General features: G+C 43.3%; 1 protein-coding gene across 4 annotated transcripts in view; it reads left to right on the forward strand.

Annotated features, from left to right (window-relative positions):
- The first annotated feature begins 350 nt into the window (after positions 1-350).
- Positions 351-17,226, forward strand: part of dlgap1b (discs, large (Drosophila) homolog-associated protein 1b) — a 108,406-nt gene continuing 91,530 nt past the window's right edge. For all 4 annotated transcript variants that reach the window (XM_086191071.1, XM_086191075.1, XM_086191073.1 and 1 more), the window contains exon 1: positions 351-540. The gene's annotated coding sequence lies outside the window, so the exon portion shown is untranslated. The remainder of the gene's footprint in view (positions 541-17,226) is intronic.

The following is a 17,226-nucleotide window of genomic DNA, read 5'->3' on the forward strand; positions in this document are numbered from 1 at the left end:
ATCCCCAGGCCTGGATCCCCAGGCCTGGATCCCCAGGCCTGGATCCCCAGGCCAACCCACCACTGCCCAGAAACCCCTGGGTTACACACCAACAAGGCAGTTAGGAGCAATTACTCAACCTGAAGACCAAGTAAAAGAAGAAAATGGGTAAAAAACAAAACAAAACAAAACTGTAACAATATCTCAAAAGAAGTATCAATATATTTACCATCAATCCAGTTTTGAGCCCTTCAACGTGAATGCTTCAGTAGCCCACCTCCGAGGCAAGTCTCCCGCAGCTGAATCCAAACACTGGACTCCATGTCGGAGTTTCCGTCCCTCCCGTGTCTCATTTGAAGCAGGTTCGGTGATGCCTCTGCAGCCAAACACACGGAGCGATGCAGGAAGATACTACAGTGTATGGGACCTTACCATGCAAGTGACGTCCTGTATTATCAATTGTGGTTCTGTCATAAGCTCAAGGCAAAGAAGCAATTTCAGCGGAATTTAGAGGATTATTACCCTCGCTGCGATTGTGAGTCGCTCTGCTGCGTTGACAAGGTAGGAGGCAAATTCTTTTCTCGTTTCTTTCGCTCTAAAAGGAGAATTTATTTGCACTTGTTATCGATGTTCTCTCAAAACATCGCTTTTCTGCACAATACGCTTGTCGATTTTTCTCAGATGGTGCATGGTGCATTGCCACAGATTTCTTCCAACTTTCTCATGCAAGTAGAAGAAATTAATTAATTTCTCCGGATTAAGTTGTCAAACTGATCCTCACCCCCCACCACCGCGGCTCACTGACAACACTGTGTCTCACTAAGTGATGAGGAGTCAAATATCAACGTTTCCTTGCGCCCTGACGGAACAACGGCGTCTGCTCTTGCGTCTCTGGCATTTAAATATGATGACGGTGTGCAGCAACATTTGGCTACTTTTGCAGCACTGGCTTGTCTTTTATTTTAAATATTTTGAGTATAAAAGATTTAAAGTGCCACATTTGACACTTTCAAAGCTGCTGATATGTGCTGTATTTTTTTATTCATACATATATATATATTTTTAAATTTTTTAAATTTATTTTTTTGCAACAGTCAGCCTGCTTGCATATCAGCTTGGAGTTGCAGAGTTGCATGTGGTGGTTAGCACAAGAAAAAAAACTGCTCCAGAGTGGATGTGATGTCCACTCATTACAACACCGCCACAAGTCCATGAAATTCAACTGGCATGGGCCAACATCTGTAAATCACTCTCCAGACTAACTCCAGCTGTGATATGAATGGATCGCTTGTCTGATGTGAATGCAGTTCCTCTAAGTGTTAATGGCTCCTGGTGTAGATGAAATTATATGCTATTAGAGTGCGCTGTAATTATTTGTGCGTGTGTTTGTGTGTGTGTGAGGGGTTTTTTTTGGGGGGGGGGGTACTGAGCCAACTAGAATGAATGCGTTCTGACTCCATTAGAGGTAGAGTAAGATTCAGGGATGACAGGAGGTCAAGCGAGTATGGAGAGAACCATTTGTAGGTTACCAAAACAAATTAAGATGACACAGAACACGGCTGTGTTGCAGCTCCTCTGCGTCCGAGGTAATGGGCTACAGAACAAGAGACTTATTCAATGATTTGATTTGATTTGATTTCTTTATTTTTGCTTCATCTTCTCTGGGAAAAGGCATTGGGAAGCTTTTTGGCGTCTCAAAGAAGCAGGCCCACAATCTGTTGATCTTCCCGCAGCACCTGTGCCACTTCCTTGAACTGCTTTCCTTGTTAAACACAAGCCTCCTGCATCGCGCCCCCCCATTTAGAGACCCTCTGCATCTCTCTCTGACAGACCGCAGCACTGGTGGCTTCTGTTGGAATGATCATGAGCTGTCTCTCCTCTTTGCCTGCCAGCTAATGATGGACTCTGTGCTGAACTCTCAACCTGCACTGTTGACGCTGTGCTTCATTAGTTGCCTTTTTTTTAAGTGCTGATACTTGTATCAGTAGTACTTTTCCTCTTATGGTATTCCCATACTGCTAAAATGACAAAAACATAAGAATTTTATGTGACTGCCTCCTTTTACTGCCGTGTCAATTAGCAGAGCCTGCTCCTGTATGCTGTTTTTGAACTAAACTTAGCAGAGATCTGCTCAGAATACCTTGAAACGTCTGCCTAGAATTTTTAAGGATGCTTTCGAGGGGGAGATAAGGGCTGCTGCATTTACACACACACACACACACACAAAAAAGAAGAATCTCTGTATATTATTCACACTTCTTCACCCAGTCAGGCTCGCCTTGCCTTGCAATTATGCAGATAATGTTTGGACATAAATGTGTCACCAGACAGCCCCGAATGTCCTCGTGTGCTCTGTTTTGAAGCAGTGCAACCTTGAAATTAGAATTATACAAGGGACATCGGATTTGTGCACCCCCCTGAAGGCCAGAAGGCGGTTAGTCGTGGCACAAATATTGCTTTCTAACACCCTCAAGGGTTTACAAGAGAAATAAGGGATGATGACGGCAGAGAAGATGTTTGCGATGCACAGTGATGACATAGCTGTTACTCAGAACTTGTCCCCCTCAGGTTTAATTATCTAAGGGTAGAAGTCAGAGTCGTGTTGTAATGATGACTGCGGATGACAGCGATGATGAGTCAGCTATAGTAGTATCCTCTGATGTGCTGTAGTTCCAGGCTGTGTTCTTTTCTATGCTGAATTTTAATTACGCTGCACTCTTCTTCTGCTGTCAGGTCCCGCTTTTCAATTCGGTTATGAGAGCAGGCCTTCTTTTGTTTTAGGAGGCGTCTCCGTCGCACCAATAAGACCTACTGGTTTGTCTCGAGGCGGCTCTCCTGCTCCTGTAATCTCAGCCTGCACACACTCACACACATACAAACACAATCTCTCTTGTAGGTGGGTTGTACTGGAGCTGTCAGTAGCCTGGTTTAATTCCTTCATTTTCTCTCTTGTGGATTATTCTTTTTTTTTTTCTTTTTTTTTAAAAAGGGAGTTGTGTGCTACCCCTCAGGAAACCAGAAGAGAACTCCCGTGTTTTTAATTCTCTCTCAACTTGTGTGAGGTTGGGAGCTGAACTTCCCTGTGAAGCCGGTATTCACAGGAATGTGTGTATGAACTGCTGCCTACAAAACAGGCCGCTGAATGAACATCCAATCATTGATCAGATAAATGTGCTAATCCCTTTTGTCTGAGATTATCTGCATTTTAAGGAGTTTTTGGGCAACAACAACAACAAAAAAACCACTTCCTCCTCCCTAGTATTTCTCCTTAATAGCTCATGTGGTATTTTCGAATGTTTTACATTCCCCTTGAATGTTGCCTTATCGTGATCATTTAGAATTTACGTTGTAATTCAGCTGGGAGTCCATCCCACCAGCCTGATATTGGGCTGCAGCAACTCAAGCATGAGGCAAAGTACATTACAGTAACTAATGATGTGACTGTGCTGTGTGTATACAGTCCCCTGAGGGATTTCTGTGTGTGTGTGTGTGTGTGTGTGTGTGTCACTGCTGTTGAATGAAGAGAATTGTTTTCCCTCATACCTGCTCATGCCTTCAGGTTTGATTTTGCCTCAGGCTGGATAGTTTTTACACACATTATCTGCACCGTAATCTCTCCACTTTCTACTGATGCTTCCATCTTGTTTGTATTTCATTATTGAGGAGATTTACTGCGGTCTCACCTGTTTTGTCTCCACAAACATGCAGTGACACTGGTTCCATGCCAAAACACACTGACATGCCTCCCTGGGACTGCCTGCTTTATTTCGGGCTTTACCCCTCGTGATCTGGCTGCTCATTGACAGTTTGCTTACAAATTACAGTTTATCTAGCGTTTAACCACTGCTGGGCAATTTGGGGATTTTATGCTGCTGTTTTTGGCTGTCACTAACCACAGCTAGCATGCCTGGCCACTAGAAACGCTAGCTAGGCCTCGTTCCCTATGGTCCGTCTCTGAGAACATTCTTACATGGATAAATCAGCAGCTCAAATGTCTCAATAGTGCTTAAACATGAGATTTATTCAGCAATGTGAAGTCTTGCAAGCTAACTTAGCATGACTGGGCACTAGCTTGCACCTGTGACCGCTCAGTGCTCACATTCCATGTCCATAGCTCAATGTTCAAGTTTATTGTCTAAATTAAACCATCACAGATTATAAATGTAAACACCATTGTTCTCGCGACGCAATGTCATGAACAGCGGCGGCATTCATCTACTCTTTTCCAAAAGAGAAGACTTGCAGCTTCCCATTATTGAGAGGCAAATAAACACTCAAGTGAGGAAACACTGGCAAGTCTGAGCTCTACCTGAAGCGTCTCAGTCACCTTCCATTTTCTCTGGTATGGAACGAAGCTAACCAGCAAGCATACAACTTACACAAGAAGACGACAGGAATCCGTAGAAAAGGGCAAATGTGTGAGACTTTGAGCATAATTAAACTGAGGAGTTGTGGAACTGCTGACCCCAAATGATGGCTCCAACCCAGCGCCGTTTAAAATAGCTGTGCTTCATGACCTAATGACCATTTATGTTGTTGCTAGCTAACTTGTCAATGAATAATGGTTTAAAAAATATATATATATATATATTTATAATTAGAAAAGGAAATCACGTTTCTGCTGCTAGTTTGTCCTGAAAAGATATTGGGAACCTGCAAAATGACAGACAATGAGGAGTTCCTTTCACATTTCTATGGTAACCACGCATTTCACCACTCGAGGGTTTTTGTACGAAGTTAAAATCATACAGACTAGAGGTTTTTACATGAACATCCTTCCACAGCCTGTGGACTCTAGCTGGTTACAGCATTTTAGCTGAAAGTCATATCCTCTATAGAGAACATGACTGGGATTTTTACGTCTGTTTAGCTCTATAGACCTGTATTTGCTGAAGGACAAAGTCATTTTTAGTGGAAGAGCAAGGAAAAAGGGACGCGAGGCTTGTTTGTATGCCTCCCAGCTAATGAAGAATGCTCTGACTGTGAGAGGCCACGGCCATTGTTGGGTAACATAATCCACCAGGGAGGCCTTTGGCCAGACACTGGGGAGGGCTGCTGAACACACTCTCGCTCTCAGTACAAAGCCATATCCTTTTCTGAGCTGGAATCAGCTGCTGAATGCTAAACAATTCTCATCACTGAACTTGTGTGAGGGGTGAAAGTGCACTCAGCCTGTTCCTGTTGTCATCGAAAACACCAAGTCTCTGCTACTGGCTTGTTTATTTCGTGGTTCCTCCAGGGGAAATAAATAGTGCTGGATGGATTGTTTTAATTGTGGTGTGTGTGTGGTCACCTGCAGAAATGATGTGATAATAATGTGAGTGAAAGATTTGTGGCTCGTAATAGAATTTACACAGGCTCAACGCTTCAGTATCAGATTAATTGCAATTTAACAAGCGTTTCCAGCATTTCTCATCATGGAGGCGTTACAGCAGGCGACATGCAGTAACACTTTTGTGTAAGCACACTGCATGTTTCCATCATCTCAGGGGTACTGCAATGTTTAATTTACAAAGACAAGTGTAATTAAATGACAACCATTATGTGATAAAGATATTAATGTCTTAATTGGCTCTGCAATTCAATCTGATTGAAGGAGATTGTTAGTGTGTGTGTTGTGCAAGGTACATAAAAGATCAACAGAGACAGAGGCCGATGCATCCTCTGAACTAACCTCCATTGACCAACGCTCAGGAAGCTCCATGAGATGCTGTGACCGGGCGATATGACTTCAAATTGATATCCTGAATATTTCAAGTCATTGTCTAGATTGCTTAATTGCAATTAATGCACAATGACAACCTCTATATTGTTAATAGGCTGAACTTTTGAGGGAATGTATTAACCACATTAACCCTTATATATATATATATATGTGTGTGTGTGTGTGTGTATATCTATCTATCTATCTATAGATATACAGGTATGTAAGACATTTACAACCTTTCACTGACTCATGCACAAGTTTTCTCAAAACCATGGCAGGAAACTGCACAAGGCCTAAAGTCTGAGTTCTGATTTCACATATTGTCTTTGATGACAGGCGACACTGTGGTGCAGTGTCAGCACTGTCGCCTCACAGCAAGAAGGTTCCGGGTTTGAGTCCGGATCTTTCTGTGTGGAGTCTGCATGTTCTCCCTGTTCCTGTGTGGGTTCTCTCTGGTACTCCAGCTTCCTCCCACAGTCCAAAGACATCAAGAGGGGACGAGGCTGATTGATACTCTAAATTGACTGTAGGTGTGAGTGTGAATGTGAATGGTTGTCTGTCTCTGTGTGTTGGCCCTGTGATGGACTGGTGACCTGTCCAGGGTGAACCCCGCCCCTCGCCCTACGACCCTTAACAGGAATAAGCTGTAGAAAATGGATGGATGGATGGATGGACTTTGATCTCTGACTTTGGTCAAACAGCTCTCACTTTGATCTAACTTTTAATACTTGACACCCAGACGATGTCACCAAGTAGAGATAGGATACTGCATATCAAGAGATGCTATCCTTCATCCTTTTCATTCAAGTATTTAACGTAGAAATGGTTTCTAATCAGGTCACTTTTGATTTATTCTCTTTGAGTGAACGGCTCCTTGCAGCGACACCAAACTCCTCGCTGCCTCGCTTGCCTGCATGTGAGTGGGTTGTTCGACATATTTATTTTTTTGTTAAGCAGCTTTTGTAAAAAACAACAACAACAACAACAACACTGCATTCCCATGACAAATATGATGTACTTATCCATTTTAAAGTTATAAAGCGTCAATGTTTTCTCCATGATTCCAAACGCCAGTAATGGGCTCGTATTAAATCAATGAACGTGTTTTTGTTTTCAGTGCCGTTTGTCTGTCAGCAGGATTACACAAACAGAATGAGGTTGAATTTCAGTGATCATGGTGGAGGGGTTTAATACGGGCAAATGAAGAACCCATTCAACTTTAGGGACAGAGAAGTCATAGCGCCACCTGATGGCAAGAGAGAAATTACATGCGGTTTACATTTGGAGGTACTCCTCTTTCTGGGTTGGCTAGTTTTAGCTCAGATTTGTTCAGAAATGTCTTCAGAACTTGGTTACTGTGATGAGCGCCACCTAACAGGAAGTGAGTCAAGCAAAATCCAAATGGCATCACCAAGCTTTCGCTCTGTGGAAAAGCCGAACACTGTGAGGTACGCTAGAGTGCAAGGGTCCGCTTATCACTACATGCAGCTTTAATTAGGGCATGACCACGTAAGTGCCAGGGGCCAAAAGGTCACCCTGGAGGAGGTTAGCGTTCTTTGAGTGCTCTCTAGTTTCAGTCTCTGGGCATTTTTGCAAAGTAAAGCTGCAGACTCCCATCTTAAAGCTTGAAGGATGTTTAGATGGCTTGTCTACTTGCCTGACAATGATTAGAGGCGATAGCTGATGCTTCTTTGAGAAGACTTTGACAAGATCTTACAGTTTTGGCAGGGAGCGCTAAAGATTATGGTATCCAGGGATGAGCACAAGGTAATCCTGACTGTTGTGCTGGCTTCTTCAAAAGACCAGCATCTGCTGTGTTTGATACGTCACTCTTGAAGAGTTAGTAGTATTTTTCGTAATGAAAATGAAATACAAGTCAAAATTTGTTTCATTTTGTATCATCAGCCAGAAAAGAGATCATTTGTGACTGAATTTTTCAGGATACCTCTTTATATTTAGAGTGCCAGACAAAAGCTTTTATAGTACTTATTGAATAGATAGACACTCGTGACCTTTATCGTCGGAAATGTCTAGACGGGGTAATAGCTCCTGTTATCTTTCCAACATTTTAAAAAGGTGTCTTTTTCATGTGTTCCTCATTCCCGAGGTGTCTGGATGAATGATTTCATGGGCGATAATATTTTTCCTCGAGATCATCAAATCGGTGAGGCGGGAAAAGAAGGAAAAGGGCTGCAATTCATGTCTTGTCAACCTGTTTGACCTCCTCACAGCACAGGTGCCACATCATATCCACTAACTGCAAATTAATGTGACATTTTCACCCTTTCCATGACACCAATGGGGCATTTTTGCAACCCAAACCATATGCAAGACAGCACCCTTTATCCCTTTTCAGTTGGACCTAATTTTGCCATTTAGTAAAGTGAATAAACATATTTCATAAAAAAAGACGCAAGGTCAAAGAGGAGGTCAGTTAGCAATGAAAAATGCCTTTATCATGCTACACAAACAAAACTGTAATTTCTCTATTCAGGTTTCATATTATTACTCCCATCCCATGTGGCAGCTTGTTACTGGTTGTCAGTTTGATGAAGGTTGGCTCAGCGGAGCGGTGCGAGGGTTTCTCCTGACCTGCCAGCATCCTTCCACGCCGCTATCTTCTGCGGTGCCCAGTAGCAGCTGGCTCGGCCGAGGCTCAGTAGCTGTGACAGGAGAGGGAGGATGGCGATGAATCAGGGCTGCTATGACGAAGATCTTCCCAGCACTGACTGGACACTGTCACGCAGTGGGAGAGCGTGTGATCACAGTTACATTCAGCCATTTTAAAGCTCATAGGTTCTGTGGTTCTGGTGTGCTGGTGCGCATCACTGAACCACGGGGATTTCCTTCATATGGTTGACGTTAAAGCAGTCGTAATCTTTTCAAGAACCTCTGTCTTCAGTGGAGAATGCTGCCACTCTCTGTACTGTGTCACATGCCTGTCAGTGTCCGTGGCAGGGCCAGACTGTCATGTGACCGGCCATCCAGGAAAGCCTTCGTGAGCACTGCTCCTGTTTATTTAAAGCAAGGAGATTTATTTAAGAACCCGCTGCACAAGATAAGCTGGAAAAGGTTCAGCTCTAAATGGAACAGAAGAGGCTATTTTAAAACTTGCGCAAGAGCTCGGCTTTAAGTGCTTGGCTGAGAGATGAATAGAGTCGATAAGCAAGAGAGGGTCATTTCAACAATGCGTATTTTAGAGGGCAGATATCTTGTGATGACAGGCTTTAATTGATCTCATCACTTTTGAATCGAAAATAATATTTTTTTGTCGAGCTCATCTCAACGCTGAAGCTTCTTTACAGAGCAGTACAACAATGGTGTGTGTAGCGCAAATGTCAGAACACAAACTCTCATGCTGCAGCTGCTCATTTTTTCCTTATCTCAAACCTTGGATGCTAAGTAGGTGGGTTTATTCTGATCCTTTACAGTAAGATCCTGCGAGAGATGGTCTAAGATTGGATGTTCGACACAGTAGTCTTGGATCAGAAAAGGCAACGGCAGAAGCTGGAAGCATCTTCCCAGTAGAGGAAACCCCACATGACGCTTTGGTTTATAGGCAAAGATCCCTCTACAACAGCAAGCCTGATATTTGGATTTTGCAAAGGAAGGAGCAGGCTAGCATGTGCTCTAATGTGGTACAAACATCACTTGCGTGAGAGAACACACACTTCCGTTTCAAATTCAGTGCGTCGCTGTCCTCGGGTATTCAAGGGCTCTCATCAAACATCTAAAGTTTGGAAAAGATCTATTTCAGCAATCTCCTGTTCAGGCATGAGCGCTTGATTGGGTTGCCATGGTAACGCCGCTAAACCGAAACGCAAAATCTTCACGCTAACAAACCACCAAGTTCCTAAGGTGTTTCTGACCAAATTTGAAAAGGACCCAATTGACCCACGAGGAGGGAGGCACTTCAACATGCAATTATCTGTTGCCCTTTCTGTGCCTAATCTGTGTCAAAATGTTCTGGATTGTTCTTTGGCCCGTTCGACACCCCAACACCATGTTTAGTTAAAAAAAAAAAAAAAAAAACGAGACAGTTTGTTATGAGCCCTACTCTCAAACAGTAAGACACAACGGTCTGCCTGTCAATGTAGCATTAGCCAGTTTAATCTTAAGAGTACTAATCATCTGAGATGTGAATTGCACTTGTATTGTGTGTGCAATCTAAACTACATGCATACGACACTCCATAATCTCGATATGGTTGCATGATCCGTGGGATTAGTTTGGATTAGCAAATATAACAGATTTCACATGATGGCAACAATTTATTTTTTAACTAACAACATTAGCCCTGTTGAGGAAATGTGTCTTCCTGCGTGGAGGTGACAGGAACACTTTAACCTGTCACATAAATCATTGATAAAGAAAGGAGGTTTATATAGGGCCCGTGTACTTGGAATGTCCATGTGAGGAAAGGCAGGGCCCTAAAACTCTGCCAGATTTCATTTCACGCTCTGCAGAGCACAGCTTCAGAGACGGTGACATTTACATGGCCCTCTATACCACCGCCAGTCGCTGCAGGCCCAAGGCACTGGCTAAATCAGGCACAAGGGCCAATGAATGAGGAGGCATGGCGAGCGGGAGAACGAGGAGGAGATGGCTAATGTGCTGCAACAGAGAAAACATACACACAAGTTTATGCTTCATCTCATCACAGTGGTCTTCGGTATATAAAAAAAGCCCCTTCTTCGGAGCATGATGTGAAATGAATATCGCAGTGATCACATATAGCTTCATCCCAATAATCACCGTATTACCCAGCTGCAACCAAGACCTTTAGAAAGGATTATTGTTGCTTTGTGCAGCACATATGAGAACCCATTAACTCCCACAAAAACAGTCCATTTATGCAAACCCTATTATCTGAACAAATAGTACTGTTTGTGTAGCGGCAGTGTTGACGGGGGGTGGGGTGGTGGGGGGTGGGGGTTTGTTCAGGCTGGAAGTCCAGCTGTTCCTGGGATTATCTGCTGCGATGACCAACTGGTCATCTGTGAACCTAAAGGTCATCAGGCTAGTTTAAAGGCTAGTTAACCCCTCTTGCCCGACTTTGACAGGCTCTCTCGATCCCTCGCTAATCTGATTGGGTCCCCACCTCTCGTAGCTTAGCGTGTCACCCGAGACGGCACGAGGAGTCTGTTCTTATTGAGCTCCATATCGGCTCTTTTGATTCCCCTGAGCGTTCCTCTGAAATCTTTGACTTCTTTGTCTGTCTTCTAGAAAACGTCTGAAGTGAAGAACTCGTCGAGAAGTCCCAGCTACGTTAACAAGGATGGCAGTGATTACACTGTTGATCGTGTTCTTAATAAGACGATATTTTGATTAAGTTTCTGATACAACTTTCCATTCATCTTCTTGTGTACAAGCTACAGATCGAATGCTACAGACGCACATTCGTTGGCGTTTCCGTCTGGTTTTTGCAGCTGTAACATTTTGAATGTTGTCTTTCGAATAATGCAAAAAACTGTTTTTAGAGCTGAGTTTGTAAAACTCGCTGGAAACCTGAGCATTTTTCCTAAAGGTTGTGATGCTAAAATTCTGCAGAAACTCCTGCAGGACCTCCAAGCACAATTCATCTTTGTGTATGACACACTTCCATAACGCGACTAAGATTTGGAATACTCCACGTCTGAATGTGATTATTGCTAACCCCGACTATGACCTTACTCAGATTATGGTTTTAGAAAAAAAATGCTGTTCTATTGGTTTGTGTGTGTCCTGTCTGTGTGGAGTTTTCATGTTCTCCCCGTGTCTGTATGGGTTCTCTCCATGTACTCCGGCTTCCTCCCGCATGCCAAAAACCTGCTTGTTAGATAAATAGAATTTAGAACTTGGTTAATGTGCACCACAGCCCATTGTTAGCTTTGTACCTGCATTGATTGGAGGAATGCTTCAAAAATCTGTTCTTTTGTGAAGATGATCATCCAGAACAGAATGTGTCTTACAAACTTTTGTTTTGCCATAGACTTTATTTTCTGCAATCACCCAAATTTCCGTGCTGGCCTATAAAAACACGTCATCCCTGCGGCTCTCTATTTGCTTTATACATTAACATGCAAGGGGGTAACTTGGGCATCATGCCTGCACTGTTTCCTCAGAGAGTTTTTGGCTGTAAAACCTCTCTGGCACACATTTTCTACTCCTGTCTGGTTTTTCAAGATCTGGCTTTTGCTTTGCGATGATATTTTCTCCCAGGTGGTGTGGAAATATTTAGTAGAGCTGTTGTGTGTAAACACATCAGTGTACTGGGAGAGCGTTCCAAGTCAGGAAGCCGCGGAGCTGTAAATGACAGCCTTTTATCGTCCAATGTGTGTTAAAGTTACAACATGGACGTTTTTACTGCAATCAGACGTGGAAGAGGAAGAAGCAGATGGATGTAATGATGACAGCAGCAGGTGGAGGTCAGCGTTTCTACCACGCAGTCTCAACTGGTGTGTTGGTCACGGCGCGGTGAATCAATACGACTGTCAGGCAAATGAGTTGGCCCTGCTAGTCCATTACAGAGTGGTAAATCTAGCTATGGCGCTTACTAACCGCCGTAATGAGGTGGTAACAAAGTTATGGAATCATTAGTGAGCATGTGTCCCGGCAGGACGGTGAGGGAAAGCGAGCTCAGGGAGGTTACAGAGTGACAGATGGTGACTGTGAGTGTGTGTGTGTGTGTGTGTGTGTGTGTGTGTGTGTGTGTGTGTGTGTGTGTGTGTGTGTGTTAGAGTGTGAATGAGTGAATGCTTGGTGGTGGCGCTGGTGCTCAGGGTTGTTTTTGCACAAAAACAAGCGCAGGGAGGACAAAATGTGATACTTCACCCTGATGGTAGAGGATCTTAGCTGATTTTTCTTTTCTAATTTGCCGTACGCCATGATGAAAGTGATTGGCAGCTTTGGTTTTATTCCTTTCGCTTCTGAGAAAGTTTCATTCTGACAGATTTGAGTGCTTTCAATACATTTTTAAAAAGTTCCCCTCTGATTTGTTGTTGTTGTTGTTGTCATCGCATCATCCCCTCCTAGACGTAATCCTCCCTTATCAGTCCCAATTTTATGAGTTAGAATTCATCAGAAAAATCACTTGCACGCAGCTAAGCCAAGTGTCATGTTTGCATTCACCGACTATCTGGCGTTTACAGAGACATCAGCAGTCAGATGAAATCAGTACGGAATACAGCAGGTAGATTGATTCCACCTGAGACCACCAGCAGCAGCACGAGTGTGTCAATGAAGATGAGAAGTCATCCTTGTGTGTCGGTTTTGAAGCTCAGCTGTAAATCATGGTGTTGTGTTTTTGATGGAAGCGAGAGAAAAAAGGGGGAGGCAGAGGAGAGAGGGAGGGAGAAACGGAGGGATGGAAACTGTGATGCAAAGCCAAACCATGACTGATGCCAAGGTGGCAGGAATGGAGGAGGCGGAGGGAATGATCTAGTCTGGATAGACATCGACCATCACAGCCCTTCATGGCCAATCATCTAGATTGACCCTCTGCTCAATCATAGGTGTTACGGCTTATTTCTCCCCTTTCCAAAGAAGCTATTTTCCTCCATTTCAGTAGATTTCAGGTTTGTCCATGTATCTCTGTTCTGTTCTCGTTAACTCAGAAACACTGTGAGGGAATTTCTCTCAGTGTTGTGCTTATTTGGTTTGGATGTAAGGATTTTATATGATAAAAATGATATTTACCTCCACAAGTTTTTCAGTAATTCTGTAAAAGAAAATGCCTTTTATGTGCGTTTCCATCCGCTACTCTATTGCAAATACTGGGACTGAGTTCATTGAGGTAAACAGTAGGTGGCGCAGAAGGAGACAGAGGAAAAGAAGGGAGAAGGAGAAATGAAAGGAAAAGTGGGAATATGCAACAATGAAGAGCAAGTGGGGAGCACCGTGGACACGGAAAGCCATGTGTGTCTGTACAGGTTCTGCTAAATGCTTGTATATGCTTGTGGTGTCTGCAGTTGCTTTTTCTTTTCTTTTTTAAAACATTTTCTGCACAAATGGAAAATCTGTATAAAAAAACAGAGATTGAAACCTGACTACTGTCAGAAGGAGGCACTTGCATAGTTAGTTGTATGGGCCACGTTCATTATTTGGCATTGTAAGTCAGTGTCGTTAGATTATTTTATTATTCACTCACTAACATCCAGTGATCCTCAGTAAATGCGTCAAGTCTACATGGGACAATTATTCCCTGCAATGGGAAATGTAAGGTGACTGACCTGTGAGAGCGCCCCCAGCGCCGGGCTAACAGTGTCTTGGAATCATGTGAAGGCTTCGTGTGTGTCTCTGTTGTGGCTGAAACAAGAGAAAGTCGGAGACGTGACGTCCTTCATGTGGGGACAGCTGACTCAGCACGCCTCACTAACCACAAGGACCTGGCGATCGGCGCTCAGGCTTGATTTTTTTTTCAGGCTTTATCTAGAACAAATGATCTCAGATATGTCGTGTAAACACCTACATTCCCTCCTGCATTGAGATTCACACGTTGCCCTGGATAGTGTTGCTATAACCAACTATTGCACTTTCAGTCCATGTCTTAAGCATGTTCTGACACTGAAAATGGATCTTTTGGAATCAGGTCTGTTTGTTGTGGCTGAATCTGGTTTCAGTACTACCGCGCACCTCGTCTTCCAAGCAGTATAACCAGAACTTTAAGAAATCTTAAGGGATTTTGGACTTCATATCTTTAAATTAAACTCCTTCAACTTCTCTGCTACATGTACTTTGGACTGTGAGCAGGCATGGATGAAAACTACGTCTTGATCGGGTGGCGGAGATGTACTCGGGTGAACGTCTGTCTTGCTATCAAATTTTCAACCTCCAGAAGAGCCGCTGACAACCAAAGAAGCCGACTTGGCTCGGGCTCTTCTCTTGACCTCCACGCCCGTTCTTTTGTGACGGGGAATTTGAGTGTCTTGATTTGTTGGTAATTTCATTAGCGGGGAAGAAAAAGGTCACAGGCGCTGAGGTCTTTTTGCCCGTGTGCCACTGAGAGAGTTCTTTACTAATTGAGCACAAAATGGACAGACAGCTGGAGGTCAGGCATCAGTCTGGCTCCGCGGCCTGAGTGATTGGGCTGTCGTGGAATTAGTCGGCTTCTCATCCTGTTATCGGTCACCTTTTCTTTTTTTTTGTAGGGTCACCTCCTACAGTAGGTTCATGTTGTCGCTGAGAGACATTTTTGTATAGTTTAATCTTGATATATGGAACAGAAATTTACAGGGCGATGAAGTGTGTGTGTGTGTGTGTGTGTGTGTGTGTGTGTGCGAGAGGGAGAGAGAGAGAGAGAGAGAGAGAGAGAGAGCGAGATGAATGGCTGTCCCTGACTGAGGGCATGTCAGCTCAGCTTGGGAAATGATTTCAGCACCATGGACAGCGCCTCGTGCTCCCTGTTATCTGTATTGCTACGCTCCATATGTTCCCAAACACACACACGCACACACACACGCACACACACTCATACACACTCTGATTCAAGAGCAAATTTACGTTTATAGCTTAATAGATGTGGGAGGTGCAGCGGAGCTGAGAGAGGAGCAACTTCCCATGACAAGCTCAGCAAATACAAATTGACAGTCTGAAGCTTCACATTTAGCATTAGCTGTTATTTTATTTGTGTATCTCCTTAGCCGGCTGTGACACCTTATACGTTTGCAGAAGGTATTACACACAAGCACTCTGGGTAAAGTTAAAATATATTACCTGCACAAAGAAGTTTCCAATCGTACCCTGAATGTCATTAAAAAAACAACAAAAAAAAACCAACTTAATTTGATGAAAGTTTGTTGACGGGTGTAGCATGAGCCAGAAAGAAGGAGCTCAGGCTTGGAGATGAGCTGTTAAACATAGCAATAATGCCTTTGCCTAGTTAAGAAGTGACGGATCTAAGCAGGATTATACAAAAAAAAACCAAACTATCTTTACCTGATGTAAAGCAACTTCACATATAGTACGTGTGCGTTCTCTACACTGGGTTATGCTGCATGCTAATTTAATTCACTTTTCTGAGAGGAACGATAGCTCGTTTTCGCTGCCCTTTGAGCTACACATCATCGCTCAACAGCGAATGCTAACATGCTAATGTTGAGTTTGAACTTCAGGATTTGAAAATAGTCTCTTGAGAGCATCTGTCCAACTTTTCCTTGCTTTCAGACCTCTCAGAGTGCATATTCTCCATGTCCGCCTTACGTTTCTGAGTTCATGTGATGTTTCAATCTAGATTTAAAGGGGCAGAAAGTGCCATGTTTGTCGTCTTAAATATGACAGATTGATGGGCTCATTTCATCCTGAACTGTATCTGGTCTGGCGTGTTGTTGCGCAACACAAGCTGGCTGAATGTGTTTCTATGTGCTTGGCGTCCAACTCTGCACCGATGATCAAACCTCTCAAGCACCTGACAGAGCTGAGACGGTCCTGAGGCTCATCTTCAACTTGTTTTATCTCCAACCTGATTGAATATTCATTCTCCCGTCTCCCTGACTGACAGTCAGACAGACATTTCATTGAAGTTTATAATTTGGATGAGATGGTTCTAGCTGGGATTAGACTTTCAAAGGTTCTGCTCTCTTTCTTGGAAGATCCTGTCCCTTTATTTTTTTGGAAGCATCAAAAAGACGACCGAGTGGAAAATGCAAACAGGCATCTATTTACTCACTAATTTGAGATCAGAAAGCAAATCAGTTAATGGCATTGTCGCTTTGGAATGTGACGTATCCAATTCATTATGGACGGCAAGCGAGCCTTTGTAGCGCAATTAGCAAGTTGTTGAGAAGAGGATGCTGTTTTCTTTCCTCCCTCTAAACGCTTTCATGCTGCCAGGCATACAGACAGCGAAAGCCTGCGTGTCGAAAGCATGAAATACTGGCATCTGTGAGGACATCCAAATCTCCTCGGCGCTTCTGGCAGAGAGAGGGAGAGAGAGAGAAAGAGAGAGGGAGAGAGAGAGAGAGAGAGAGAAGAGTGCACAGGCAGCAGAAAATGGCTTAGTCAGGGTCATCACTAGCCAATAGCTTTGGATAGCTGTGACAAGCCAGGGTATTTTCTCAGGCTTCAAGAAGATAAGTGAGAAAAGATCTTCTTAGACTTTTCTCACAGGCTTTATCGGCCTTAATTATCATATATTTTATGGAGTAGTTATGATTGTCGTGTGCATATGACGCTTACTGTACAGAAAGCTTCCAGAGCTACAATCCACGGAAATAAAATCCAATAACATATACGGTACCTCTTCTACGCAAAGCATGCGCTCTGTACCCAGAGAAGAAAAAGGGTTATTAATTTATATTTTGCTTTCATTACAGAGTGTGCATGTGATAATGAGCTTGCCATGGAGGGCAGAGAAATGGTCAGATGCTCTTCCTATAGTAACTATCACTGGAGTATCGTTGTATCATCGTACTGCAGAATAATGGACTTTAATTAACAACTACTCCCGCTTTAATCTGCAAAGGATTCAAAGATTTCAATATTCATCAGTGTAGCGAACTGAAATAGTCAGGAATAACAAGACTTCCTTCACATAGTTGTGATGAAATATGTATTATTGATGT

Source organism: Aulostomus chinensis, chromosome 21, assembly GCF_037954235.1.
Source record: "Aulostomus chinensis isolate RoL2024-O1b breed Wild chromosome 21, RoL_Achi_v1.0, whole genome shotgun sequence".
Classification (NCBI taxonomy): domain Eukaryota; kingdom Metazoa; phylum Chordata; class Actinopteri; order Syngnathiformes; family Aulostomidae; genus Aulostomus; species Aulostomus chinensis.